The following is a 19,168-nucleotide window of genomic DNA, read 5'->3' on the forward strand; positions in this document are numbered from 1 at the left end:
GCAATAATAATTTTAAGAAAAATGTGTTATATTTTCAATCTCTGAGGGAATTCGCTTAGCTAATGCAGCTCCTGTGCTACAATTTTTTTTTTAAATCAGAAAGAAAACAACTAATTCACTTTTTATAGAATAAAATAAAATTTTAAGTAGATCTTTAGAATAATCGTCCCTTTGAGAATTCGCTATCAAAGTTGGAAATTTTTTCATGGGTTAAATTTACAAGTTGACTGAAATTGACGCATTTTATTATATCTGAAAGAATTTTCAACAGACTTTGTTCAAAAACAACCTATCAGTACCTTGATTTTTACCAAATTGGGTACCAACAAAGTGGTTTTTGTTCGTCTTGTAAAAAATTAAATACCAGATACAACTTATGAATATCCAGCTATGTGTGTAAGACTTTAACGCACATTCTCCCTTAACAAGTTTAATAATTTTTCTTCAATATTATTAAAAAACTGAAAAACTTATTTTGTACAATTATTAAACAGAAATCACTTAAGTCTACTTAAGTGTAAGATTTAATTCATTCTTAAATTTAAATAATAATATTTAAATGACACTAAACGATTTATAACTCTAAACGGCGCTTTAATTTTTTAAACACCCACAATAAAATGAAATAAAATATTTAGCTGAGCTGACATGCAATATTATGTAAGAGTCCCGATTGATAGTTGCGGATAAGATAATAGTATAACCTCCTATAACTGGCTTTAACTCTTTTTGGGACTAAATTTTATTTAAAAAAGCGCTGCTGTGGGTTTTTTTCGCCTATTCCTGGTTGGAATTTTTTCATAAAAATACATGCCACCTCCTTAAATAGTTTTAAAAAGAAACAAATTTAGTTGGTACTTAACTATTAATTTAACATCATAAATTATAGTAAACGATTATTATTACAAAATCTATTACTGAGTTGTTGTTGTTTATCTGTTTATCTTCGTAATATATTTGTACTTCACCCAAATTAAGTTCGTTAAATTGTCTCGAGTTTATGAGTAGGTATAGGCAGTAAGGGAAAGTATAGTACCTAGAATCAAAATTTACATTTATATGTTTTTTCAAACAATGAATTAAAATATAAGAATGGAAATTGTTTCTGTTAATAAATTAAATATTAAACTATCGATTAGAAACTGTTAACAATGGTACATGATGTTTGAACCATGGTACTGTACTTTGGCTCATGCCCTAATGTACCTACGATCAACCTCACTATATATGAAGGCACTGTCTTCAACATGTGGTCGTTATGGTTCACTCGAAAAGTATCATCGAATGTATGTGATTGAAACATTGAAAACCCTACACGTTTCTCTAATACTTATCCACTTCTCTGAGCGTCCAGCAACAACTCCAACGCTTTCAACTGGTATTTTCATGACTTGAGGTGAATGAGTCATTTCTTTTCCCCACTTATACGTTGCTAATCTATACTTAGTAACCAATAAAAAAAACAAGCATATGAATGTATTTAGTGAATACATATTACCAAGGTATCTCAGTGTCACAAAAAACGCACAGATTACACATAGTACTACATATAGTACTATATGTAATCCGTGCATTTTTTGTGACACAGAGTGTACATCATGTTGTTAAATTCAAGATACACGACTTTACGTATGTGAAACTTTACTCTTTCAGAATTTAACGTTATGTTTAAAACTGGGACATGGTATAAGAACTTACTCACCAATAAACAAAGATTTACGTTGTGTATTATTTTAAAAACAATATGTAATAATCAGCTCCTAGTATTTATTTAACAACGGAACCACACTGACAACGAGTTTTTACCATACCTGCATTCTGATAAAATACCCTCATTTCAATATAACTATCGTTCAGTTAATAAGAATATCTTCCTGGAAACACAGATTCAAAGGTACATTTAAATCTAGGTACTACACCTAACCCTATAGTATATGTTATTTATATAGATGTCTTTAAAGTTGGCTGAGAATTTCATAATTGTTAAGTTACTAATTTATTAGTTGGCAAACTAATAGTCGAAAAAATATGTCTATTTTGGATAAGTTTTGTTTAATATCGTTTTTCTTGGCGTTGTTTTTTGCGCTTAATCGCACCAGTATATATATATATATATATACAAAAGGATTACATCAAGTTCCGAGGACCCTCCTTAGCTTGGGGGCCCTGGTTCTGCATGACACCGTTTATTCCTTCGGTATCTAAGCCACTGCTAGACGTCACCCGTACACTTTTCTAAATAATTAATTCTTGTATTTTAACTATACAACTTGAAAACTAGAAAACTTCGAGTAGAAAATATATAGGTACCACATAGTAATATATTGATGTAAAAATAAAAAGTAGAAATATTAATTTCCTTTACACCTCCCCATCTTTCATCTATTTTCTAATAAGCTTAGAAGACATAAAAGCAACGACTTAAATTTTCTGATAATAAGCATATAACACTGAATTAAATCAATTAAGTTGACTAAACATGCACATAAATCTTTTCCGCAAGTAGATGTATCCTCATACATTATAATACATTAGCATTATACATAATGTTGTGTATATTCGAATTAACAAATGTGTTATAAACACAAAAATCAATTATGTGGTTGTAATTCTATCAGATAAGCTATTTCTATTATAATGATGTTTTGAATGTTTTTTACATTCAGTGACGTCACGTATGTAATAATTATGTAAAATTAAATTTTGATTAAATTATCTCCTTGTCCCAGGTCCGTGCGCAAGGGAGATGTTTTCGGGGTCAAAACCCCTCGCATTGAGAATCTGTCCACATAAATTTAGAAATTTAGAACAATGTAGTCCTGTAAAAGTATCCATTTATGAGAAGACACATTTCCACAAACGAATCAGATATCCATGTATACTTTGAGTCGAGTACTTCAAACAGAAAACCTGATAACTATCGAACTAGCGAAACATATTTAGATTTAAAGAAGATTTAAGCGATGAATACGACAAAGAAGTGCGACGTCAAGGTTCGCATCATAATAGACCCAACGCTCGACTATACAAACTGATTCAGTTGAAGATTATAGATCAAATTTTGAATCAGCGCAATATTTTATTAAATTTTTTAATTTTCTTCATCAAATGAAAAATGCGGAGGTGTCTAACTATAATAGTCTCTGTTCATCAAATAATGAGTCTTCGAATTTTAATAATTAAATTAAAATTTTGTTTTTATATCATCGTCAACCTTATATTTTTATGGTATTATTATAAACTTCAAGATTGTCTAAATATTTTAGATAGTTTTTTATCAGATTTTTTGATATAGAAATATCCAATTAAAAAGGATAACCAACCTATATTGTTCATCATTTTTTTAGCCAACTTTGAACGTAAAAGCCCGGTGGCCTAGTATTTTTTTGTGATTTTAAGTTTTATTGAAATCCGTATTATTATCCATTCCTTGCATATCTCCTTAAAATGTATTTTTTATTAAAAAATTTTGTTATATCCTTTCAAATATCTATAATCGAGGCTTTTCAGCGAGGTGCTAACAAAATTTGAGCTAAAAATCTATGTTTCTTGTACTATTACGGTAAATTTAAATATTTATTATTTATGTACCTGTATTTATATTAGTAAAGTTAGCTAAGCAAACACACACATCATATAGTATTGCAGCTATTATTTAGTTAATGTGAATCACACACAAGTGTAGACAAACTTTACTTGCTTACTTGACCTAGTTTTATATCTAAACAATTAACACTTATCTATTAATATTAAAACGGTTGAATATACCCAGGTGTAATGTCGTCACTATACACATGCATTTTAATTACATGAAGCAACTTTAACCATAAACTTTATTATTATTTATCTAAGCCAACTGTGAAAATGCATCATACTTCTTAAAGTTTTTTGTCTGCATATTTTCTTTAAACTTAATATATAATAAGAATATAATGGTTTAAAAGTCGTCTCAAAAAATATTTTTATTTCATCATGAAATACCTTAATGAAAAATAGGTAATTGTTTGCTGGATTAATTTTGCTTTAAAGTCACGTGACCGAGATTAAAAGTTAAAAAGTTCTGTCAAAAATTAAACTCTACCTACTTTTAATCCCCGAACTAAAAAAGACTTTGGAATTGTGATGTTTTTTTTTTTATAGAAAAATGATCCTTGGTAGAAAATGTTCGACGATGATATAAAACCTATTTTTTTATATAAAATGAGTATTACTGGATCTCATTATCATCAAAATTGAGTTTCTACTTTCTTTTTTAATCACAAATAGTATCAGTCTTAACTATCATCAACACCTTCTTTGTTGAGTCAATTCGTTTTTCTCGGCTACTTCATGTTCGTATACAAATAACATCGTTAATTTTAGCCCAACTTTCAAGCTTGAGATCCCGATAATTTGCTATGGTTCCGTAGGCGTTGAAGATTAAACTACTTGTTGGCATCAGTATCTGCTTTATACCTAACATATCTGTTGAGCATTCGCCTAACAGCTATCCAGAAAGACAACCGGTGGGGGCCCATGATAGAAGACGTTTATGAGAAAAGAATTCAATTCTATTTTTTTTTTTTTTTTTTGGCTCAATTTTGCAATTAAAATTATTATTTTAATGAATCTCTCGTGTTTTAGAGAAATCTTGGTTTTTGATTTTGATGAATTTTCCTCTCAACCGTTATTAATCATTTGGATGTTTCCAAAACAAATCTAATTAATTTAGAATAGGTAGATCTGTGTTTACAATTTTTTGAAACGGCTTACTAATAACTCTTCAAAAAAGATCATTGTTTCAAACCACCATGTATTTTACATAGAATTCATTAAAAATTAAACAGATGGCGTCTGTATGACTACTTTCATAATCGCTTAAGTTTTGGTTTTAAGTATGGAGAAGGAAGTTACTCCATAAATTATTCATACTTATTTCACTCCTGTAAATTGTTATTTCTTTACAGAAAAATACTACGTAGATTATAATAAATACGCATTTAACAATTACATTAAAAAAAATGTTAAACATGTTTACTAAAAGATTTTTAAATAATAAACAAATCGTAGGTATATTATTACATTAATTAAAAATCTAATCAGTAAATAAATAATAAATTTGAAAAGTAATTGAAGGTTTTATCCTGTTTTAATTATAATTGTATTTTATAAGTAATGCATTTATCACGGAAATAACCTTCAATGAAAATTTATCACATTAAATGAATAAATAATAGTATTATTGCATATGATAAAACTTTTTTTACATTTTATTTTAATTTATATTCATTGCTAAAAAGCTTTTACTTATGTGACAATTTATACAGTACAACGTTAGTCTATGCCTGGAAGGTTAAAAAATATACAGGTGACGACACATTACATAAATAAACCAGTTTTTTAATGTTTAATAGCCTTTTTCTTCGGGTAATTCATTTTCTTTACGATAATTGTCTACAATAGCTAAAAAAAATCAAAGTATAGCAAATTTAATAACAAAATGTACTGAAATTTGGCATGTATAATCTAAATATAACAAGTGAAAACAAACAATTGACTGAGTTAATTGTTGAAATACCATGCATAGCCAGTGTTGATTTCTTTATCACATAACACATACAAACATTGTGACACATACATAACTGATAATCAAGTATAGTAATGAAAGAGAGAAAAAAATGTTTCAAACAAAAGTTGTTTAATTTTTGATAAGGAACATTTTTTACATTTAAACTTTTGTTCTATCTCTAACGGTTTACAAGATGGTTCCGTAGGACCCAAGACCCAATTGACCTATGATGCTCAATTACGAACTTGACCTCACTTTTTACGTCCTGAGTACGCTGTAAAAATTTCATCTCGATATCTTTTTTCGTTTTTGAGTTATCGTGTCCACAGACGGACGGACGGACGGGCAACCGGAAATGGACTAATTAGGTGATTTTATGAACACCTATGACAAAATTTTTTTCCTAGCATCATTATTTTTAAGCGTTACAAACTTGGGACTAAACTTAATATACTATGTATATTTCATATATACATGGTATAAAAATGTAGAATAAGCCAATGAGTTTTTTGGAAAACAAATTCAAACAAGAAATTCCACATTTTTTACATTTCAAAAAACTCCACATATTGCCCTCCATGCATACCTTATTTCATTACATATGGATACTTATTTTTCGAGTTATAGATGTACTTTATAGGTTACTTTGCATTAAAAAAATCGTGCAATTATCGACGTCTTAGAGATCTTAATTAAAAGTTAGGAACCAAGTTTTTTTCTTGGAGAAGTTTCATACGAAAAGTAAAAATAAAAGCAAATTCACATGTAGGTACATGCCTATGATTTGAAGAAGCTTTTCCAGATTTCTTAAAAGGAGCAATAAAACTGATTTTGGATACGTTAACAAAAAACTCGAATGAACGACCTTTGAACTTAATTTATTTCGAACACAACTATTCTTCATTTTCCTTACCCTCACTTATCCCCCCTTTTGTTCACAATTTCATGTTACCCGCTGAAATTATATAAAGCTTTCTATAGGTGAATGAGTTTTTAAAACCGGTTAAGTAGTTAATCCAAAAAATCTTCTTTACTTAGTATTCACAACATCGAAGAAACACACATGCAAATTTTCATGGTTCTACGATTGGCGGTCAATCAGTTAGTTATTATTTTACATAAATAGAAGATAGATAGAAGACTATGATACAACCTAGAGCTTCGTTAACTGTCCTTTTTGAAGTATCCGCTTAACTTTAGTATAGTTAAAATTGTAATACGCTATTAGATGCTGTAAATAGAATTTTCTATCATTTTTCATCTGAATATTTTTTACATTTCAAAACATTGACGTAAATATCTCTGTTAATACTAAAACATAGAAAATGGTCAGATAAAAAACTGATGTAAATTTTATTTCCCTTAACTTTACTTTCTATAAAAATTTTAATTTAATCAACTAAAAATAAACAAACCAAGAAATTTTATCTCGTTAATATTACATAACATCAACAAGCTTGTGGGGACTTTTCAACTTAGAATTTTGATCGCTTTATAACTCAAAAAGTGCTTTTGAACTTACATAAAGACTTTTAAGTTCCTCACCAAATAACATAATTGTTCTTCGAAACTAAATAGGAGAAAGATTGTTAAGTGTTTTCAAAGAAAGTACTTTATTAATGTAACTAATGTTTATTAAATTATAATATAAAATGATAAACGTCTATTTTTAGAACATTGATTAATTGTCGATTGTGTCTATCGGTCTGACTTGCCATTTCCATTGAGCAACACCACGATACGAGACAATTATATTTACAAGAAATATATCATCACCTATATGTCTAATGTTTATCTTGTTAAATGATAATAACTACAGTTTGGTGATGAAGAAATAATATAAAGCCATGGACACATGAAACTCTGGTTGCATAATTTCAGTATATTATGCGAAGCAGTAAAATTGGTCGTCCGCTAAAAATGCTGTGATTATTTCGTGTGTTTTTGCGAAATAGGGAGTTTTTCTTGAGCAAAATATCACATTCATTGCAGATGAAAATTTTTGATTTTTCATGTTATAAGATAAATCGTTAAAAAAATGGAAAAAAGTTTGGAAATACTTAGTAATGAGTAATATCAAGACAAAACAAAACTGTATTTGATTATATTTGTTTAGACACTGAGATTTACTAGTTTTGTATCTATGTCCTATACATTAGTCATGGTCTTACTAATATGTATAAAGGGCAAAAATTAAATACAACCCAATTGTGCAAGGTCAGATACAGTTGATTATGGAAGAATCAAGATCAATCTGTAAGGGTAAGATAAAAATACAAAAGTATATATACGATAAAGGTAATCTGAGTGGGTAAGATAAAAGTGAGCAGCTTAAATCGTCAACTCTAGTGGTTCTTTTGGTTAAAGCGTAACCAATTCTCATTCTTTTGTTTAATTCGTACCACCATTCGTACAATTACCATCGTCACCACAAAAAATTAATTTCATAAATATTTGTGATGGGCTGGTGTACAGCATGGTACATGCATGAAGGAGGTGTAATCAACCTCTCAAAATTATTGAGGAGCTGAAATATCCAGGTAAAAAGGTGGTTAAACACATATATGTTAACATTATGAGCCTCTGGGCCTCCGAGAGAGAGTATCAGCATTATCGAAAGTCAAACCTGCACCACCTGCCTACCTTTCTTTGGTTCTGATTACAACCTATAAGGCAAAAACACACTCGTAAAATGTACGGAAATCGAAAAATTTTCAAATAAAAATCGAAAAACTTCCTATCAATCCTCCAAATAACAGAATGAAGAGATACAATTTTTGCATCACTTTAGGCTCACATTTTAGTGCATTTACAGTAAACACTAACCAATTTTAGCAATGCTTGTTAGAATATCTATAATGCAATTCGTATTCAAACCGGTACCATGATAGTTTCTCTTGCCATAATTATTTGTTAATCTGTTGAAATGTACGCGTGTACATTTATAATCGTGACTTACTCTTGACTGGATAATTTTGGAAAACCCAAAAATATCCAGGGAATTTTTGTTTGTTGGTGTTAAGGAACTTTTATAAACGTTTTTATCGCTCCAAAGGATATATATTCGTTGAAACGAAACTTAACACACCATACCACCCTTTTCTCGAACAGCATCAATAATAAATAAGGAGACATGAGTCTTTTATAATGACAATCTTTGTGGCGACATTCAGAAAATGAATCGTCGGTATATAAACAGACTAACAACATAGAAATAGATCGACGAAAGTGCATCGGAAAGTAGAAGCAGCAGGCATACAAGCAAGATGTTTGTGATGATGATGAGAACGACATTTGCAAGTCAACGACCCATTGGTCTACTTATAAACATACAGTATTACACATGTACTATACAATATATGCATACCGTTTAAATAATATAACGTGGATATTCTTTTACGGGCAACTTTAATTCTATGTGTAAATATATATTGTATTCTTCTAGCATTCGAATATTGATAAAAACAACAAATACTTAAAAGATGTAAGCATTTATTATAAAAGCTAGATATTACAGTTATCAGTTCTATATCAAATCCAATTTGACCATTCTATAATAGGGTATTCTACTCTATTTGAAAAAGGACTTCAAAATGTTGATTTTGCTAATAAAAAGCCACCAAAAATTTATTTTGGAAAAATGCACACGCTTTCTTGCCAAAAACTTAAATTTTAAACTGTCAAAAACGCGGGCATCCAATTGGGTGACGTAATATCGGTATAATTATACGAAATAACACAGATAAGTTTGAAAAATATATTCACAGACAACTAATTATTAAATATAAATATTTATTATGTATGGATATATTATACCCAGCTGTCTACACTGAACTAATTGATGGTCTATGGTTCATACCGATATGACATCACACCAGGGCTTGCCCGCGTTTTAGGTCACGTGATACACAGTTAAAAAATTACAATTTTAAATTTTAATATTATAAAAGAAAAATATGCTTTTATGACTCGAAATCAGAATATTTAATTATATTTTTACATAAATTTTAACTTCATATTTTATAATTTATTTTTCACTACCGAAAGTACCCTATTGTTATTTCGAACATTGTAATAATCGTTTCCAACTTTCTGGTCCTGGATCTACCTATTACTATCTACATACACTATCAATGTTTTCCTCTTCAAAAATCATCTAAAAAAAATCTGGAAACATCGAAAATCTCTTAAAAAATTATTAGCAACTACACAATGATTTACGATACCACCAACAATGATTTACGATATAGATTTTATCACTGTTATAATCTTTGATCTATATGACACGATATAAATATCGACCATTTACAAAAATATATATTTTTTTATACAAGATGAAGAAATAAATGCAAAATGTTCTAAATAAAAAATTCTCACATTTATTTGTTCGGAAATTTGTTTGTAGAAAGAATTGAAATCTCAATAGAAACAAACTTTATTTAGATATTTTTGTGAATTATTTATATTATCATGTTGTATTTGAGATATTGATTTGTTTTTACAATATTATTAGTTTACAATACAGAGGTGGATTTAAAGAATTCCTTATCGATATGAACATTAATAAAATATTGTAAATAGGTAACAAAAAAATTGGATTTTTGTAAGTTTGAAGTTATTTATATCCCATTTCTATACCCGAGTTTTGTCAAAAAATTGTTCCCGATAAAAATATTAAGTTTTAAAAATGATAGTGCTTAAATTTAAATCTCTGCGCACTCTCACTTAATATATGAATTAGTTTCCCCTGCACTATTGCTCTCAATTATCTTCTCCACATTAGAATGTAGAAAATCCATTACATTAGAATGTAGAAGTATAATGGTTTAATTATATCTGCGTATTCTAAGAAAACGTGATTTTATCGTTATATCACCGTTAGCGTAGCAAAATAAATTGTAGCCTATGTTCTATTCTAATGTATTATAAGCTATAATTCTGTGAAGTTTCATTAAAATCTCTCTGGTAGATGTTGTGTGAAAGCGTAACAAATATTCATAGATCCTTACAATCTTTCACGTTTATAATATTAGTAGGATTATATTTTCGAATTCAGCCATCATGATATGCATCTCAGTGATGCATAATTAAAACTTAACTAAAAGGCTAAATGATCTATAAGTTCTGAGAGCTTACTTTTGTGGGCTTGATTTTACATGAAATTTGGTTTAAAAGAGATATTATTTTAATTTTCTATATGCATTTCATTTAAATTTTATTCTTAAAATGGGCGTGTTATTGATAGTAGTCTAAAGATGATAAATATTTTTAAAAAGACCAAATTTCTATAAATTGACATGATTAACGTGGCTATACAAAAAAAAAATATAAATAATTAAAAAATGTTTCGATTGTTTTGGCTTTCCAACGAAGGTTTTTTGAGTGGCAGACCAGCAACGATCCACTGACTCAACTTGGGTCGTTTTTATTCTTTAATAACACTTTGAACTCTACAATTTGACATAGATTTGATCACTATAACATGTGGACCAAGTTTTTGAATTTTGCAGCAACAAATTACTTTACCCCTCTCTTGGGGTCATACTGAATGCAGGCAATCATGGCTCTTTTTCTTTTCAAATGTGAATACAACTACTATCATTTCCCATGGTTTTCATTAATATAACATATAACCTGGAAATTTTGTAGCCGCCTATTGAACCATCAAATATTGCAAAATTTCTGATTCCGAAGTTTGAAAGTGATTGAAACTTGTATGAAAAATTGCACATCCAACAAGTAAAATTAATAAAAGGGTCCTAAAAATATCATTTATTGTGAATGTCCTTAATTTATAAACAGAATATGCTGTAATTCGGAAGACATTTATGAAGTTTTAAAATACACGTAGAAATATAATTAACTTTTCAAGGTTTCTTAATAAAAAACTGCTTGATAATAGGAATTCATAAGTTATTATCATAATAGCATATTCAAAATTGCGAGCATTTCAAACTGTATCAATCATTGTCTAATTATTGTAAAAAAGTATTTACAATAATAGTATCAATTTTTTGATGCACTTATTGATGCTCGTCAATACTAATACATTTCAGCTTAATTTTTACTGTCCTATGAGTAGGTGTTTATAGAGCTTAAAAGAAATATTATTGACAACATTGTTGCTCCCACGACCATGGCAGAGTACATGCGTAAAGCAATGCGTATAAGAAAAAGGTCTATACTTCTAGCAATTGTTGTAGCTTCGGTTTCCTTTAAGCTGTACAATGATTCTACTGCTGCTGTATATGCTGTGTAAACTCATAGCAAGAAAGCATGCCTATAACTTCTCTTTCTCGGAGATATACTCTGCCAAGATGTAAATTAAACAACCAGTATATGTGTTATAGTATAATGACGTCACTGAACAGTACACTTACCAGCAATGTAGTAAATAGATTATAATTCATGTCGAAGAAACAGACAAGACATCAAAATAATACTTACATATATTAGCTCATTCGCTAACGTCTAAAACGGATATTATTTTCCTGTCAGTTTTGTAGATATCTATAAAGAAATTACATACATCATGGTTTTGTCTGAATATACCTGTCAATGACTTACAATTCTAAAGCTGGTCAAAATTTTTTACAAAAAAGTTCTTAAATTCTTTAATGGTCATAGAAACATGATACAATTTGTAAAAACATTTTCCTTTGTTTTCGTTTGGAAAATATGGCGGATATTGAAAAGTTGATTGCATTTCCAAGAGAAATAAAAACATAGGCAAATAAAAAACTGCTAAAAAGTCATAGAAAATTATTATTGAACGTCAGTAATTGGAAAATAAAATGAAATACCGAGCAGATTATTTAAATAAATTATTTCAAAAGTAGGCATATTAAGCATTGGTCTTACGAAAAAACGGTACATGCATGATATATTTTCATAGATTTCTCCAAAACAAATCGGTGGAAATTGAAAAAACTATTATACCATGCATATATGTAATATGCAAGGTATACTAAGTTTAGTCCCAAGTTTGTAACGCTTAATGATATGAACAAAATTTTGGTATAGATGTTTATAAAATAAGTCACCTAATTAGTCCATTTTCGGTTGTCTGTCTGTCAAAACGATAACTCAAGATATCAAGCTGAAATTTTTACAGCGTACTCAGGACGTAAAAAGTGAGGTCAAGTTCGTAAATGAGCCACATAGGTCAATTGGGTCTTGCGTCCGTAGGACCCATCTCGTTAGAACAAAAGTTTAAACGTTAAAAATATTCCTTATAAAAAAATAACCAACTTTTGATGGAAACATTTGTTCGTAAACATCAGTGTTAACCCGTGAGGGAGCAAATTAGGCGTAAATTTTATGTATTGTATGGGAATATCAGTTATGTATGTGTGACATGTATCTATGTGTAATGTGATAGAGTAATCAACACTGTCTATGCATGGTATTTCAACAATTGTTTGTTTTCACTTGTTTAAATTTAAGTTAAAACCTTAATAAATTATTGAAAACAAAAAAAAACTCGTTGTGTCCGACTAATTAAGGATTTATGAACACAGTAGTGGGGACACTACTTGAAATATATATTTTTTCAATTTTGAATTGAATTTTAAAAACATCGAAAATTGAAAATTTTCGATATTTCGAAAACCAAGGTCGATATTGACAAATCTTTTTCTTTATTTTTCGTCCACATTCATAAAATTATTTAAAAAATTCATCATCAATGTTGAAAAAAGGTATAAATAATTTCAACAAGTCTAAACTTATCTTGGCGTCCGTACTACCTTAAGTAAATATTATTATTGTTGATTGTATGTACATCCAAAGTAAATGGTTTATCATCTCTTGCTATTTTAAGAAAGTATAGACAATCACAATATCTTTTACTTACTATACTTACTTGTAGTGTTTAGTTTACTTCTGTGTCAGAGCATAGCTCCCCAGTCATACAAAAAAGCAGTAAGTAAAGTACATTCAGATATGTTTTTATATGCTATGTGTGTAGTTTTAGTGCATTGACTTGCAAACAAAATAATTATTTTTGTATTTATATATTTTATGCTGTATTCATGGAAAATATATGTACGTTCGTGTAAAAACTATTCATACATCAAGAGAAATTTTCACAGTGGCGACAGTATGATTTTTTCTTTAAATTATGTACTTATTCTGTATTTTAATGGAATATTTTATTTATAAAAAGATCATAAAACGATATTTAAAGACTTTTTACTGAAATGAAATTCTCTCGTCACTCGGTAAAAAAAAGTACTAGATTAAAGTAAACACGTTTACTTGTATGTTGATGTTCGTATTATCTCTATATATTATAAATCTGAAAGTAAGCATGTTTGTTTGTTTGCTTGTTATGCTTTCACGCTTAAACTAGCGAATGGTTTTTAAGAAACTGTACAGCAATATAGCTCATACTTTAGAATGACACATAAAATATAATTTATAAAGATGTATTATTAAAAAAAAAAATTAAAAATTAATTTAATTTGACATTACCATTAATTACAGATTTCTGTAAAAGTAGTCATTTGACATTACCATAAATTACAGATTTCTCTAAAAATTGTCAATATTAAATATTTCACCGCCATCTTTTCTGATATACTCAATGAATAATTACGACTATTATACTTTTAAAAAAATAGAAAACCATACATTAGGTCACATTTGTTTTATATTTTACCCTTTCCATTATTTCGAGTGTTATCGAATGTTATTTCCATTATTTCGAGTTGATAAGCGAGAGGAATCTTTATCAATCTTTAATTTTAAACCCAGCGAAGCGGGTGGGTATCACTCTAGTAAGTAAATATATATATATATTATCAGCGAAAAGGTGGTAAAACACATATATGGTATCACAATAGGCTCTATGGCCTAAATGTGTCTGTCCTTCGTGGACAGTCAATATAACCTAACCTAACCTAACCATGGAGTTCGTGTATTTTTCAAGAATATTTGTTCCTCCTGTATCAAAGTTAAAAGAATTAAATCAATAAATACAGGTCTGTTCCGACGAATAGAACAGATAATTAGGAGAATTATAATACAGTGTAGTTAAACCGTACATGCATGCACCAAATCGTTTATGTTTTATATTTATAGTAATTTTTTTAACAATATTAAAACTTTAGAATGAATTCTATGTATGGTTAATGATAGATAGTTAAATGCTAGTTTCAAACAAAAAGAATTACAACAAACGATGTCAGAACACACGTACGTAGTTCAAGTAACTTCCTTGATTATCCATACTCACGCGATCCACATACGAGTACGTCTAAAACATTGTACTCATATTTCAATGAATGAATGAATCAAATAGTTTTTTAATATATTTAGTGCAATATGTACAGAGTGGAACAGAGATGCGTTCAATTTTTAAAATCTATCAATTTTTCCCTTTTTTACCATCTTAAAATTCATCAAAAGGTACCGAAAATTACATAAATTAAATTTTTTAATTATATTTTTAAATAAATAAAGATACTTAACTTTTACATGAGTCGCATCTTACAATTTTGATTATTTTTGTTAGTTTATCTGAAAAATATGGTATATGGAGAGAGGGAAACTTTGCCAGAATAACTTGCCCCCCAACAGTTAAAGCACTAAACGATCGAAGCTGACAATAAAGAGTTCTGCGTAATATATCGAGATTTTTTACCCATAACGTATTATATTCGATAGCAGACTTATTACACGTACATTTATTTAAATATCTTCGAATCCCCTCGAAACACAAAAGTAGGACAATTGTATTCTAGTTATAAAAGAGTTCATGAGCAACAAATTCTGCTTTATTAAATTCATGTCTACCGTAAGTAATTTACGCTAATATTTGCTCAATGTTAAAAACGCTCTGTGGGTAAACGATTCAAACAATGGTAGAATTCATTACTTTTGAATAAATCGTATATCCGATATCATTTACATAATTTGAGACTGAAATATATTAATTTTAGTAATATTAATTTACAAACAACAATAATTGATAAATTTTTAATCACTGCTATGCTGATTCTATATTTGGACTGATATAAAATGAATGCTTTGTAAGTGACTAAAGCAGCCACGCGCTTTTAAAATTACATTGTTTTACATTGAGAATTTATTTTTGCAATACAAATTTACCTTTCGTTCGTATTGCCATGTACAGTTTATCAAAATTAAGTCGTGTGTAGATTATTTAAAAAAATTTATATACAGAGTGCTTTTTAAGTTGACATACGCTTGAAGCTCGATAAATAAATTTAATCGACGAAAATGCTGCAAACGAAAAATGTTAGTTTCAAAAGGACACATTTGATACCGGCACCGAATTCAATCTCGATTCGAAGTTTGCAGGTTCAATGACACGTTACTCATTGGTTCATTACTGACAAACATTAAATGAACGCTTTAAATTATAAAGTGGTTCTTTTTTTGTTTGAAACATTTTTTTGTAAACCGAATAGTTCAGACAATAATTGATAGCAAAAATTTTTCTTTTTGAGCGTTTGTTCGTTGAATTTGAACAAAAGTGATCTTTATAGAAAAACAAACCACTTTTATTGGATTTATTGGAAAATTTTTCAATTATTTAAAATAACAATTTTGGTACGAAAAAACAGTTTCGGGTAAAACTTTTCAGACCGTTATTGCCAAAACTGTACGATTTGTGGAAAATATTTCGAACAAAAAATGTGTCTTGTTTAATCAATATAAACTTTCTAATTAAAGTTGATCATCTATCGAGTACCAGTTATAGAGTAGAGTGAGCTTTTCATTCATTGAACTTGAAAACCTAGCTCAAGTATAATGTCTGCGTAAGATGTGCGCTTACACACCCAACATTTTTCGCTTGTAGCATTTTTATCGATAAGTTATTTTTCGAGTTTCAGGCATATGTCAACTTAAAAAAGACAGCCTGTATATTTTAAATTTTGATAATATTGTTTTTAAAGTTAGAATATAACTAACTATACATTAATTAAATGAATGCAAACGAAAGCCATTAAAATAAAAAATACAGTAAAGCCTCTATATTTATTTATATAAAAAAAACTGCGTATATCACTTAAATAAATAATTATATAACATTTTCGTTTCACTCTAAAATTCCCTTATTTAATGATAAGCTTTGCAATGAGACAATTTTCACATATCTTTATGATTTTCACGGTTCCTTTTCAAATCAACGATTCTTGATTTTATTCAATTGTGGTCATCTCATATTTTTTTTGGAATATTTTGGATTCATAAAATTTGAAATTTGAAAATATTTATCACAAGAATAGTTATAAAAAATAAAACTTGCTTTAATTTGTGCCGTTCGGATAAATTTAGGGAAAACACGTTAATGTGTCTTTTATTAACGCAGATACATTGCATTACCTAGCACATGACAAAACATCGTGTCATGAGATTAAAAAAAAAATGTTTTTGTAAAACACATGGTAATTCACTGAAATATGCCACGTTATCAGTTGACGGTTAAAAATGCGGAACGCCTCTAGGAAAAAGATAGTATAGGTTTTTTTAAAATAACTAATACATTACCTTCAGATATTTTTCGCAAATTATTTATCGAACTGACTCATTTCAAGAACATAGACAAAATAAAAAATGTAACTTATTATTATCAGTAAATTATATTGTATTACTAATGCAGTAGCGATTAAAATTATTATTAATATGCAAGTATTAATTCCTTAATTAATCATACAAATAAGTTAATACACAAATATTTCGGATTATATCTACAAAAAAATATTCGATTTGAATTCAAAATTGATGATGAATATCTAAAGATAAAATTGTACTTAAAAAATTGTAATAAATAGATAAGATAAAAAAAATTTAACAAAAAAAAAACTTCACTTCATCCTGTAATGACGTCGATGATCATAAAAATAATCTCAAAAAATTTAATCGTTAATAAGTACTTAATTCCTGAAAAAAAATTCAATGCTGAAATAAAAAAAACTTTATATGAAAGTGAAAATATTTCATAGTTGTTTAGTCCCAACCAGTTAGGTCCGATTTCACGCAAAATGAAGAACGTGGAGCACTTGCTTACTGACACAAAAATAGTTGGAATTCCTTCAACAAAATTCTTGTAAAATATACCAGGTATCCCATTTAAAACAATCAAGCTGGAAATTTTTTAAGTCTTTTTTTGTCCACACTATAATTTCGGCGGAAATCCACTGCAGAATGTGTTACTTGAAGTTTTGTAAAAATTCTCTGTTACTATTTCCAAAAATTGAGCGCATTAAACACGCTTTCTTAAGAGTATAGCATAGATTTTTACTTTCGTTTTCTATCGTTTTTATTACGTTAACGAAAAAATATTCCCAACAAAAGTTGTATGTCATTTCATAAAGAACAGCTTTTTAGTTGAATTCAAGTCAAGGTCAAATTTACGACTTTTGTGAGAACTAGAAAAACTTTTACTTGAGACATTTTTTCCAATAACCCCGTCGATGAAAAAATTTTCAGCTAAATTTTTCGACAAAAGTTACTTGCTCTTAAAATATCGACAATTTTTAGTCGTAACCTTTTTTGGAAAACCCAACAGATTAGGCACAAATGCGAAATTTGTGACGATTGTACAATCATAATTTTAGAATCATAAAAAATAGTATTTAAACATGTTTCACCATAGATTTAATACCCAAAAGAATAAATCGGACAAAAACTACAATTATAAAAAAAAAAGATTAATAATAAACTAAAATTATTTTTTAATAAAGTATAATAAATTATAACATTTAAGCATACATAACACAAAAAGCTTTAAATGATACAGTCCAAAAAATTTTGTCGTGATTTAGAGCAGGCATGGGCGAATTATTTTCAGTCGAAGTCACCATTGTTATAAATTTATTGAGTGCCATAAACTTTATTGTGTGTCTATTTATCCAAGTCCGCATTGCTCATAGAGGAGGAAGCGAGACGGGTATATCCGATTCTTCTATCTATCTCAGTTAATAGTAATGAGATAGGTAGAAAAAAAAATGTTGTCTGTCTGTCTTACTCTTATTTTTGGTTGTCACTGTCTTACTCGTATTTTAGTTACAGAAGTCTGAGGGACTTCTCTAAGTCACGTTTGTCCATGCCTGATTTAGGAAGAATAAATATTATAAAATTATTAAAAACCTTTAATATACATAATACCATGTATTTTGTAATTTATTGTAATGATGACGTCATAGTACCATATATTTATATGTTTTACTTTGTATTAGTATTATATAAATGTTATTGTGACGTAATTGATAACGAAATTAAAATAAAGGTGATATGTAGGTAGGTAGAAGAGGTAAAGCTTGTCTCTGGAGAGAAATGCTGATGTCGTCATGATAATAATATATTAAATGCATGTACATATACATATATTGTCCGCACATGTGTGTATTACCTAAAATACACATAGTAACCATATCAAATACGTCCATATCAAGTTGAAGTTTATGTAAATCTATAGTAAAAATAATTTTACAGGACACATTCATCATTAACCAAGGAAGAACAAAGGCAAATATTTATTTCTTTCACTCTAAAAAGGACATTCTGACATTTCAAGAAATTTTTCATAGCCGTTCGTTTTTAAAAAACAATTATCAACTTTTGTTTGTAACACTCGTTCATACTCTA

The 19,168-nt window shown here is 28.6% G+C and overlaps 1 protein-coding gene across 4 annotated transcripts in view; it reads left to right on the forward strand.

Moving 5' to 3' along the window:
* The window catches only part of LOC123295269 (high affinity cAMP-specific 3',5'-cyclic phosphodiesterase 7A-like), a 149,288-nt gene that overhangs the window by 89,647 nt on the left and 40,473 nt on the right, over positions 1 to 19,168 (forward strand). The window lies entirely within an intron of this gene.

This window comes from Chrysoperla carnea, chromosome 3 (genome assembly GCF_905475395.1).
Source record: "Chrysoperla carnea chromosome 3, inChrCarn1.1, whole genome shotgun sequence".
NCBI classification, from domain to species: Eukaryota; Metazoa; Arthropoda; class Insecta; order Neuroptera; family Chrysopidae; genus Chrysoperla; species Chrysoperla carnea.